A 13454-nucleotide genomic window follows, 5' to 3' on the forward strand; every position below is an offset into this window, starting at 1 on the left:
CGCGGTGCGGACGGCTAAGGGAACGCCAGATCAAATCGGCTCTCCCTACTAGCCGCTGGGCTAGTAATGCACCACGTTAAGTTATTGAATAAAACATAGCTTCTCTTGCTGATGGCCGATGAAGCTCTCCATTTAAATGTGCATTCAGCACACAGGTAAGTAATCATAATAAATATTTGACGTGGCTAAGTTAAATATTTTGGGCGAGAGAATTAATTTAATTACACTGCATGCAGTAGACGAGCTCTGAACTGGCCCTTTGGAGATACACTATCGCTATAGTTTTATAGTTATTCAAATGAAACTTCTCACATCATTATGGTTATAGCGGATCTCCATTCTACTTAAATATAAACATCCTAGCCTTATTTATTAGCCTACTTAATCTATCTTGCTTCCTTAAGTTTTAAGACAAAAACCAGAAAATCATGAATTTCCACTAAAATTTTAATTTGTGAAATCCAAAGTACTGTTTTTATTAAATTATTATGAAAGAGGAATCTAAATATAAATTTTTTATTCTCTAGCTCTTTTCTGTTGCGCCAATGATTTTTACAGAAAAACGTCCAAATTTCGAAAATGGTTAAAGTTATCAAACTGACATTCAACACATGGTAATTGAGTATTACTCCTGACATGCTAGAATCGTTTCAGATTATTCATTTGATTTTTAAAGTATTGCGCAACATTTATGACGTCAGAGCTAGTTACAGTGGACTGGCTGGCACACAATGGAAAGACTGATGTGAATGTACTATAGCGTGAGTATGCTGCTTCCCTACATCACCCTCTACTTAAATTTTTTTTTTATGAATGTTAATGAATGAAGAAAAAATTTAATTACAAAAAGGGAAGCAAGAGTACAGCTTAACTTCCTATGAAAATTAAAATTGAATTGTAAACATATATTAATATTAAAAGAAAACTGATTACCTACATTAATTATTTAATTGCAGGCATTTTCACTGCCTCTTAAGCAACATTATTACTCAAAATTTAAGCAAAGTTAATGAAACACTTTGGCATACATATTGCCTTAAACGAACAGACACATAAAATATGTAAAATTATGAAAATCTTAAATCCATTATATACATTTTTACATACACAAATTCAAAGAAAATAACATGATACATAAACAGATGATTATCTCTTAGCAGTCTTTTCTAAACCTGAAAGAAAATTTCACAAATAATTTTTACACACGTGGTTGTAGCCGCTTTGGCTAGCGTTCTACACTTCCATTCACAAGGGTAGAGGAGGGGAAGTTGCTATGGTGTGCGTCCTTCACGATCACTCTAAATTACATGGGGAAAGGGGAGGCGTCACTGTGAGTTGTGTCCAAGTCACTCCACGCTTTCACGCAGCTACCAGGCTGCCATTATCTGGTTTGTCCTGTAGAACAAACAAAAAGAGTGCCTCAGACTCTGTTCACTTAATGTCTAAGGGTGGGTCACAATGAAATGGGAATATATACATTTTATCCTTCAATATTTTGCTGGAACAAAGTTAACAGAACTTCTTCAATTTTACTCTCGTGGTTACTTAATTGTCATAAAATCGGTAAACAAATGGCTCAAAACGCCGTTAGTCGCGTACTAGAGAAAATTTATGCCCAAGGCATACAATCATAAATTCTATTCAATTTCAATTTATTATTTCTGGGCAGGAACACTGAACCAATGCTCGGTACATTCCTGACACAATTGTATTTCATTTACTTGTGACTCATCTTTGATTACCTTATTCTTAGAGATAGTATGATCATATTTGATTAGTGGTTGTTTTCTCAGCTTCTTTGTACATGTGAGTAACCTGTGGTCATAGTACAGTTCTAAGTGTTCAAAACACACTACGTTTAGTTGACTACTGAATCCACTTATTGGTCCTCTGCTGCTGTGTCAGTTCCACATTTGCAATTATGTACTTACTTCATCGAAGTGTATTTATGCTGAGCTAAAAATAATGTTTCACATCTGTCATTATGTTACTCAATTATGTTGCTAGTGTATGTACTTATTTAACACTCACTCTATTAACATTTAAAGCATAGGATAGCACATTTATTTCATATCCATAGTGTATTGCAGCTGATTAGTCTGCTCACGTGGCAATCCATTTCCACTCGATCGGATGCTGAAACCACAGGTAGTCTCTCTCGACCTACCACTAAAATGCATCAAGTAATTATGGACGAGCGTAATGCTAAATTCCTTAAACCTATAGGACACCATGAGCTACTCTGTCTCATCTAACATAAGGGTACCTATGGTCGCATTCACGCCTCCAACTCATAGCCTCAATACATGTAGGTGTGTCCTGTCACACACTACACCAAATAATGGCCAGCTCCAACCTTATAAATACTTCAGGGACGTGTCCTTCACGTCTCAACCACAAACACTGCTCAGTTCTATTACACTGCCACTCCTTGCTACACAAGGTGAGTTTATTCTTACAAATTATCTGCATATTTTTCATAACACTAAGCACTCTTTCTTACTATTTATTAGTTAGCTCTAATGCATACACTAGGTTTCACTACCACTTCAGATCCTGCTTGTACATGAATTTGTATATCTTTTTAAATTAATTTTAGTGGATCATTTCCAATAAAACAACAACTTTGTACTTACAATATTACCAGGGTTCTATACATAATTGTTACTCAAATACATTTTATCTTAATTACATCATACTTCTCTGTTGTTTATGTCACGGTTAGGTTTGTCATATCAGGTATTTTTCTTCACTAATCGGTAGCTAGAATGGTTACCGAACTCATGGCTTGATAGTCATGACGGAAAATTTTTGTATTAGAGAGTAAGCGTCGAAATTTTTGTGGACAGGAAAGATGAAGAGTGAGTGAGACCTGAAATGGAAAGAAGATCTCACACAGCTGGGACTGCACAGCTGACAAACTGGGTAGAGGTTACAGAACTACCCCCTCCCTACAGCATTCATTAGTTTCAGAAAATTTTCGTAATGGAAAGAAGGGGTCGAAATTTTTGTAGATAGGATAGATGAAGAATGAGTGAGACCTGAAATGGGAAAGAAGATCTCACACAGCAGGGACTGCACAGCTGCCACACTGTGTAGAGGTTACAGAACAACCTCCTCCCTACAGCATTCATTCGTAAACTTTGACCACGCCACGTCGATCTGAAAATACTTTATGATGCCTTTTTAGAACCTATCTCCGTTCTTCCTTCTGATTAGCTGAAATTTTATCGATTTCCTGCAATTTAGCTTCTATTTTATCTAAAATAATTGCTTCTTCTTCTTCTGTGTTTAGCTTACTTGTATTAAGATTAACACCTTCGTCCCAATATCTCCTATTTTTCAGAACTCGTATAGGCAGCTCCCAAGTGTCATCATTAGCTACTACATGTTTATCATTAAAAGGTACTGTAATTACTCCGGTTATTGGCAAGACCATCTTTAACTGACTTCTTTCAAAGTCAACAACACTCTGATATTTTGACAAGAAATCTATGCCAATTAAAACCTCAATACTGAGTTTGTTTACAATTAAGAATGGATGATCAATTAAATTACCATTAATGTTAAAGGGCAGCCAAGCTTCTTGCTTTACCGTTTTTGACACCTTGCCAGTAGCATCAATTATTCTTAGTCCTGATACCCTCATTACTGTAAGCTTGTCTTTACCAGGTAATGCATCAAAGAAGGACTGAGATATCGTCCTCACCTCACTTCCACTGTCTAAGAGACAACGTCCATTGATACCCAACATATTCACTATTATTACAGGGTGGCTTATTGTAGGTTGTACAGGTGGTTCCTCAAACTCATCCAATAGTTCCTTTTGGATTTACCTCCAACTAAAGTGATCGACATCTGTCTTCATTACATTTAGGTCACAGTGTGTAGGGGTTTCCTGAATTACATTTTCAGCTGCCTTTTCCAGTCGGTCTATTAATTTTAAATCGAAACACCGCACGACTTCGTTACATTTAGTTTGCTGAACATGACCCAAATTACTCTAGTCTGAGCGATTCTGCGCCTCCAGACCGGGCATAACACTAGTTACAGCTAAACCACTTTTACTATTTTCGTCGGGTTCCTTCTCAAGTGAAAACTGGTCACAGCTACTGGGTTCATCGACCCCCAACAGGCTACCCTCTACATTCTCACTTATTTCCTGTCCTAAATCTATTAGTACATTATCCACATCCTGCACAGGCACTTTAGATAAGAGCACATTATTCTCATCGTAAATATAAGCATGAATTTCTTCTGCTTCTTCACCTGACAATTCAGTATTTTGTAGCTCCTCCCTATCGTTACACTGCTGCGCCTTCTCTTTCTCTTCCCACTTAGAAAGTCTCTCTAACACGGTATCTATCAAATACTGTGAGTGATCTAATATTTCTGCTGTATTCTTAGATGCTACCGACTCTTCATCCACATGTTCAGTTTGAGTATTCTGATCTGTCTTACCAATTACCGTAACTACTGGCTTAGAAAAAGTAACCGCCTGGTGAGCGCCAGTATCCTCATAGACGGGAACTAGTTTTCCTGCCTCGGCCTACTACTGTTTGCTTTATTTCCATTATAATTAACTGGCACAGCATTGGTTTGGGCGCTGTTGTTTACCTGCATAATTTTGTTCGGAACAAAATTACTATCATTTGGATGCCATTGTTGTTTCTGATAATTATTTCTCCAATTCCTACCTCTCTTAAGATGACGAACACCTACTGTTCTGATGTTTACATTGCCATTCTGCTCGTTCTTAAAATTACTACTATTGTTATTAGCATTTCTGTTATTACGTGCTTGCTCCTCATTGGCAGCAACACGTTCTACACGTTCCAAATATTCAATGAAACGATCCAGATTGTCTCTAGGGGCAGATATAATTCTAGTTTGCCAATACCATGGCAGTTTGGCTTCAAGACCTAGTATTATCATTTCAGGTTTCAGATTTTCGTCCAAATGTGACAAACGTGAAATCCATGACCTAGCAAACTCTTTAATTGATTCCTTGCCTGAATTGAAGCGTTTTCCACTCCAAAATTCTCTCAACACTTCATTTTGCTTATTGCTAGACCAATACTCATTAATGAAAGCTGTTTTTAACTCCGCTAATGTTTTACACTTCAACATAACATCAGCTGACCAACGCATGGCGTCACCTGCTAAATGGCTTCTAATAAATGAGATTTTCTCTGGTTCAGACCAAGTTGGTGGAATCACATCTTCAAAATCGTTCCAGAAATCTAGCGGGTGGATATTTTATCTGGATCGAACCGCAAGAACTGCCGACACCCGATAAAAGCGGCGTTTGCAGCTACGAAGCTACTTTACTCTCAATGTTAGCAATGTTAGTACTGATATTTTCTACTCTCATTTCAACATTATCTACTCTTTGCACAATATGAGTAGTATCAGTTTTGATTGCATCTACTTCTGCTTGACATATGTTTACTTTTATATTAACATCTTTAAACCTATCTGAGCACAGTTCAGATTCCGCCTCGATCTTTTCTGTTAACTTGTGCTCCAGCTTCGCATCTTCCATTTGGAAGTCTCTGTGAACCTCAGCAACTTCGGATTTTACTGTTTTATACATTTCAGAAAACTGTTGAGCAACCTTTTTTTTAATATCCTCATGATTGTAATCAATTTTATAATTCAAACTGTCCAGATCCTCTTTCAACTTATTGCAACCAGCCTTGAAGAAAGTTTCTAATTCAGCTTTATTGGATTATAATTTATTGTCCATTACCTCAAATCGTTTATTAAAATTGGTTTGGCTGGCCACAATCCTGTTATTTACCTCACTTGTATCAGATTTTAATTCAGCATTACTGCTTTTGACCTGTTCACTTATTTCAGACTTTAATTCAGCTGTCATTTGAGCATTACTGGCTGACATTTTTGCGTTACTGGCAGGTATTGCTTGTAATATAACATTTAAATCAATAGCCCCAGTATCTTTGGGTTGCTCACTAGCTGGCTTTTTATCACACTGAGGTGACGAAAAACTAGCTCCAACACCAGAATCATCAAAACTGAATGAAACTTCTGATTGATCAGTCATATCTAACTTCTCCTGTTTAAACTCTACCATCTCTGATGACTGTTTCGTTTTTAACTCATCAGATAAACTATCATACAATAAATTAACAATTTCTGCTTTCTGCTTTACTACAGGGGCCTCTATTATTGAATCATTGCCCCTTTTCACACTACTGCCAGGAGACAATATTTCATATTTCACTTTAACATTACTATTTTCATGCATATTTACACTTGAATCGTTGTCTGGATTTACAGTTCCCTCAACAGACATAGGCTCTGATTTAAGTTTAACCTCAGTTTCTTTTAGCGGTTCCATTGCCGACAGTCTTTTAGTTTAGGTTAGTAAAATTTTTAACAGCTTTTCACTTAACTTAGTTCCTTCTGCACGACGTATGGCGTTGTCTGCGCAGCGTACCAGGATTACTGATGCAACGCAGTGCGCTGAACTGCCGACGGCACGCCGACGGCTGTTGTGTGTTTGTGTGGCCCGCAACTGCAAGCGCGGCTCCGGCTGCTCCGGCGGACGACTGCAGTGAGGCGAAACTGGCTTCTCCCGATACCGGCAGCGCTGCTAGACTCAGTGCCAGCTCCGTCAATCCAGAGGCTTTGTTAATCCAACTGCGTCGTCCACATACACACGTAACACATTCACTGTTCTATACTCAGCCGCGTGTCGCATTTCACTCGCGAATCCGAATATTTAAAAATCACTTTCACTTTACTCAGTTCCTTCGTATTTCCCGGCCGATGCACCATATGTGGGGCGGCGGGTAGAAATTTACTGTTGTATAAATGTTTGTAGAATGTAGAAACACTGCATTTCCCGGTCGATTAACCATATGTGCGGCGGCGGGTGGAATTATTGTTGTTAAATGTTCCTATTATCTAGAATGTTAATTATGCTGTCTTTCGCTGTTCTCAACACTGGCTCTCTAACTACAATATTGGCAACCAGAAAGTGATTAGCAAACGTAAAACCTGTAATTAGAATTCCTAGTTCCCACTTCATCTGAGAATACACTTATAGTTACAGCTTATAGCTCTGAGGAATTTAGGAGATTGTCCGGGATTTATAATCAAAAACCGTCGTGAATAAAAACGTTCTGTATTCTGAAAGTCACAGATGAAAACAAAAGAATCCACACAATCTAACTAACAGAGCAGTTCAGAGTCTAATGCGCTAATGCCACTATAACTGTCCAAATTAAATATTTAAATGAATGCTCGCCATAATTTGATGATAATGTTTCATCAAACGCCACGCTAAATAATGATAGAATGTTTGTCCCGCAGTGGCACGTGAAAATACGACAATACGCAAACTGAAGCTAGATAATGAAAATCATCCCAGAATTGACACTTCACTCGAAAAGATTTCATGGTTACACGTATTCCGAGTAACTTAATACGGCATCCGAGGCTGTTTGTAGCAATGATACCAACGCGACGCGACTCCTGACACAGATGGCGTGCTATTCAGCGTCTGGAGAGAACTGGGGCCTTGCTTCCTCACGCAGCGTTCTTATATATAAAGCCACGGTGCGGACGGCTAAGGGAACGCCTGATCAAATCGGCTCTCCCAACTAGCCGCTGGGCTAGTAATGCACCACGTTAAGTTATTGAATAAAACATAGCTTCTCTTGCTGATGGCCGATGTAGCTCTCCATTTAAATGTGCATTCAGCACACAGGTAAGTAATCATAACAAATATTTGACGTGGCTAAGTTAAATATTTTGGGCGAGAGAATTAATTTAATTACACTGCACGCAGTAGACGAGCTCTGAACTGGCCCTTTGGAGATACACTATTGCTATAGTTTTATAGTTATTCAAATGAAACTTCTCACATCTTTATGGTTATAGCGGATCTCCATTCTACTTAAATATAAACATCCTAGCCTTATTTATTAGCCTACTTAATCTATCTTGCTTCCTTAAGTTTTAAGACAAAAACCAGAAAATCATGAATTTCCACTAAAATTTTAATTTGTGAAATCCAAAGTACTGTTTTTATTAAATTATTATGAAAGAAGAATCTAAATATAAATTTTTTATTCTCTAGCTCTTTTCTGTTGCGCCAATGATTTTTACAGAAAAACGCCCAAATTTCGAAAATGGTTAAAGTTATCAAACTGACATCCAACACATGGTAATTGAGTATTACTCCTGACATGCTAGAATCGTTTCAGGTTATTCACTTGATTTTTAAAGTATTGCGCAACATTTATGACGTCAGAGCTAGTTACAGCGGACTGGCTGGCACACAATGGAAAGACTGATGTGAATGTACTATAGCGTGAGTATGCTGCTTACCTACAGTATGTCGCCAGACTCATATATTCTACACACCAACGTGAATAGTCGTTTTGTTGCCACTTCCCCTAATGATTTCAGAAATTCTGGTGGAATGTTATCTATCCCTTCTGCCTTATTTGACAGTAAGTCCTCCAAAGCTCTTTTAAATTCCGATTCTAATACTGGATCCCCTATCTCTTCTAAATCGACTCCTGTTTCTTCTTCTATCACATCAGACAAATATTCACCCTCATAGAGACTTTCAGTGTATTCTTTCCACCTATCTGCTCTCTCCTCTGCATTTAACAGTGGAATTCCCGTTGCACTCTTAATGTTACCACCGTTGCTTTTAATGTCACCAAAGGTTGTTTTGACTTTCCTGCATGCTGAGTCTGTCATTCCGACAATAATATCTTTTTCGATGTCTTCCCATTTTTCCTGCAGCCATTTCGTCTTAGCTTCCCTGCACTTCCTGTTTATTTCATTCCTCAGCGACTTGTATTTCTGTATTCCTGATTTTCCTGGAAAATGTTTGTACTTCCTCCTTTCATCAATCAACTGAAGTATTTCTTCTGTTACCCATGGTTTCTTCGCAGCTACCTTCTTTGTACCTATGTTTTCCTTCCCAACTTCTGTGATGGCCCATTTTAGAGATGTCCATTCCTCTTCAACTCTACTGCCTACTGCGCTATTCCTTATTGCTGCATCTATAGCGTTAAAGAACTTCGAACGTATCTCGTCATTCTTTAGTACTTCCGTATCCCACTTCTTTGCGTATTGATTCTTCCTGACTAATGTCTTGAACTTCAGCCTACTCTTCATCACTACTATATTGTGATCTGAGTCTCTACCTGCTCCTGGGTACGCCTTACAATCCAGTATCTGATTTCGGAATATCTGTCTGACCATGATGTAATCTAAGTGAAATCTTTCCGTATCTCCCGGCCTTTTCCAAGTATACCTCCTCCTCTTGTGATTCTTGAACAGGGTATTCGCTATTACTAGCTGAGACTTGTTACAGAACTCAATTAGTCTTTCTCCTCTTTCATTCCTTGTCCCAAGCCGATATTCTCCTGTACCCTTTTCTTCTACTCCTTCCCCTACAACTGCATTCCAGTCGCCCATGACTATTAGATTTTCGTCCCCCTTTACATACTGCATTATCCTTTCAATATCCTCATACACTTTCTCTATCTGTTCATCTTCAGCTTGCGACGTAGGCATGTATACCGGAACTATCATTGTCGGTGTTGGTCCGCTGTTCACAGTAACACACCCTCTGCCCTACCTTCCTATTCATAACTAATCCTACACCTTTTATACCATTTTCTGCTGCTGTTGATATTACCCGATACTCATCTGACCAGAAATCCTTGTCTTCCTTCCACTTCACTTCACTGACCCCTACTATATCTAGATTGAGCGTTTGCATTTCCCTTTTCAGATTTTCTAGTTTTCCTACCATCTTCAAGCTTCTGACATTTCACGCCCCGACTCGTAGAACGTTATCCTTTCGTTGATTATTCAATCTTTTTCTCATGGTAACCTCCCCCTTGGCAGTCCACTCCCGGAGATCCGAATGGCGGACTATTCCCGAATCTTTTGCCAATGGCGAGATCATCATGATACTTCTTCAATTACAGGCCACATGTCCTGTGGATACACGTTACGTGTCTAATGCAGTGGTTTCCATTGCCTTCTGCATCCTCATGTCGTTGATCATTGCTCATTCTTCCGCCTTTAGGGGCAATTTCCCACCCCTAGGACAAGAGAGTGCCCTGAACCTCTATCCGCTCCTCCGCCCTCTTTGACAAGGCCGTTGGCAGAATGAGGCTGACTTCTTATGCCGAAAGTCTTCGGCCGCCAATGCTGATTATATATCAAAATTTAGGCAGTGGCGGGGATCGAACCCAGGACCGAAAACGTTTTGATTATGAATTTTTTTTTTTCGAACTCGGGACCTTTGCTTTTCGAGGGCAAGTGTTCTACCATTTTTTTTATTTTTTTATTTTTTTTTATTTTTTTTATTTTTTTTTTAACAGTAAGGAACTGAAAACTAGTAAGTGCACTCTTTGCGTCGAGTTGGGGACGCACATAACTAAAACTATGCTAATAGTTGTAGAAAAAGGCATAAAGAAAGAGAACAAAGTGCGGGGTGAAGGAAACCATGAAACAAAACTGAAGGGTGGAATCCATACCACCATTAACCAGTGCTACATCTTGCACCGGATGGGGAAACTAAAACTGTGAAGACCTTTTCGCACCGGGGACAAAAAGAGGAAATGGGGCAAATACTGCTACAGAGTGTGAGGGTTCACAACGAAACTCTCCATCTGCTGTATCATCCAGGTATGACTTCTCGTAATGATGAAAGTAGATCCCACGTCGTACCGTGTAGTGTTCTATCATCGTATTGTAATTTTAGCTTCTCTTACCCGTGATGTTCCAGCTACGTGGAGGGTCGTGGAACGCACTCCACAAAAAATTGGAAAAATATTGTCGATACTTAGGGTTACGGAGGATCTTGCAATGTCGTTCCTGCAAATAGTTCCAAAAGTCTAAAGTGTCCTTAGTGCCGTCTTGAAACAAATAATGCACTGCATGTCCACGAAGCCACGTCATTGCATTAGTTTTAGTGCGTGGGTAATACGTTTCATCCGGGAATAAGATAGTCTTGGGGTCGATATGATTCGGCGTTACCCGAAGGAAGTATGCTGACATTTGCCTCACTAAGTGCCACACTGCCGTAGACTCGCCACAGCTAAGACGGTGTTCATCGTCGTCTTGAACGCCACAGTACGTGCACGTGGGTGAGTCCACCATGTGGATCGCATGTAGTCTTGATCTGGTCACCTGCTTACCGTTGACAGTGATATACCACATCGACGTGACGTCAGTGTCCAGTGTTACGTGGTGAATTGTCCTCCACACTACTCGCCAGTTGACGTTCGGGTGCTTACTCTCCACGACGTTATCGGGTCGTCCACGTTGTAGGACCCTATAAACCGTCTTTGCCGTCGCCAGTTGAGTCGCTGGTAAGGCAAGTCGAACGTAACTGAGTTCGAGGTAAAAGACACCGATGTAGAAGAGCGAGGAGGGGACGTGGTGTATCGGCACAGGCGGCAACAGGGAGGGCGGTGCTAGTTCTTCTATTAACAAACTGGTCAGACTGTCCGGACGGCGGTGCCGTAGTTTGACTAATGTGCTCACAAATAGGGCGACCGCTCTGTCATAAACGTGATAAAGGGCAAGCCCTCCCCGATCCGGAGGAAGGGTGAGAGTCTCATATTTGATCTTGAAAAGCATTCCTGAACTCACGAAGGACCCAAAAGCCGCATGTATACGGCGTGCTAACATCACCGGTATAGGTAATATCTGGGCGATGTGCGGAATGCGTGACGCTAAATGTGAGTTAACATACTGGGTCCGTTGGACGATGTCCAGGGCTCGTAGGCGGTTGTTGGCAATTCCAGTCCGAACATTTCGTAAAAGCCGTCGAAAGTTGTGAGCAGCGGTCCGTCGTATATCGTCTGTAAAGTCAATGCCGAGACATTTCAAACTATCTCTGAGCTGTAAGGGGGTGACACTGTTCTCAGACAATCCGACCCCGATGTTCATCGCCACCGATTTTGCGACGTTGATACGACTACCAGCGGCCATGCCATATTTCGTGATCCAATTTAGTGCGCTAGCGGTGTCGTCACCGTGGCGGATGACAATCACCAGGTCGTCAGCGTACGCTTTACACCGGAAAATGTGGCCTCGTAACGTCATACCCGTTAATCGTTGTCGCAGGCCGCAGAGGAGAGGTTACATGACCACAGCGTAAAGTAAAGTGGACAGAGGGCACCCTTGGCGTATCGATCGAGAAATGGTGAGGGGCTGCGAAGGTCGGCCGTTGACGATCACCTTGGACGTCGCGCCACGGAGGAGTCGCATGACGACAGTGACGAATGGCTGTGGGTACCGCATATGTTGGAGGACCGCTTCCAAATAGTTGTGGTCCACTCGGTCGAAAGCTTGACTAAAATCGATTGCCGCCAGTGCACCCTTCAGACGACATGCCCTCGCCAGTGAGATCAAGTCACGATATTCACTGAGTGCTGTTTGAATATTATTGTCGCCTCCTAATGACGTTTGATCGGGTGAGATAACATTTCGTAGGGTCTGGCGTATCCGCGCCGCCAACAGTCGAGAAAAGATCTTAAAGTCGCAGTTCAATAGCGTCAACGGGCGGTAGTCCTGCAGTCGTGAGCCACCGGACGGTTTGTGAATAGGAATAATCATTCCTTCCACAAGGGCCGCAGGGAGCGGCACGTCCGGGGATAGGAGTTCGCGACAGATGTCCGTCCATCGGGAGGTTAATAAATATTGAAAAGTCCGGTAAAATTCCAAGGGGAGGCCATCAGGACCCGGAGACTTGTTGACAGCACCTTTTCGAAAGGCGTCGATCACTTCTTCTTCTGTAATTTCTTCCATCAAGGCCGCTTCCATTGCCGGGGTGACGGTGCCGTAAATCGTCTGAGAGACGTCCTCCAGTGCTGTCGGATCAGGGGTCTGAGCGGAATAGAGTTGGGAATAATGATTGTAGAACGCTGTGTTTATGTCTTGTTGCGTGGTGAGGCGATGACCGTCCTCCGTGTCGATGAAGCGTATCAGCGCTCGTTGGCGTCGTTTACGTTCACGAAGGACGTGGAACATTGACGGGCGTTCGCTCAGTATCCGATCCTGCGTCCTCGAGCGGATGACTACCCCCTCTAGGTGGCGTCGCATATGAGCGAGGATCTGAGCCTTAGCACGGTGGACCGCCGTTTGTCGTTCCGGAGACGGCGCCATAGCATCGCAGTCGCGCAGGACCCGGAAGTAAAAGTCGAGTGTATGTCTTCGCCAGGTAGCGTGGTCACGACCGTAGGTTATCAACGTTCGCCTCAGTGCCGGTTTGGCGCAGTCCAACCACCAGCAGATCGTTGTGGGATATGCACGGAGGCGATTTTCACACGAATGCCACGTATCCTCAACGGCTTGGCGGCAATCCGGGTACGACAGGTGAGCGATGTTTAATTTCCACGGGCTGCGGCTTCTCCACACTAATTGCCGCGGCAGGGTGACGG

Source organism: Schistocerca americana, chromosome 9 (assembly GCF_021461395.2).
Source record: "Schistocerca americana isolate TAMUIC-IGC-003095 chromosome 9, iqSchAmer2.1, whole genome shotgun sequence".
Lineage (NCBI taxonomy): Eukaryota > Metazoa > Arthropoda > Insecta > Orthoptera > Acrididae > Schistocerca > Schistocerca americana.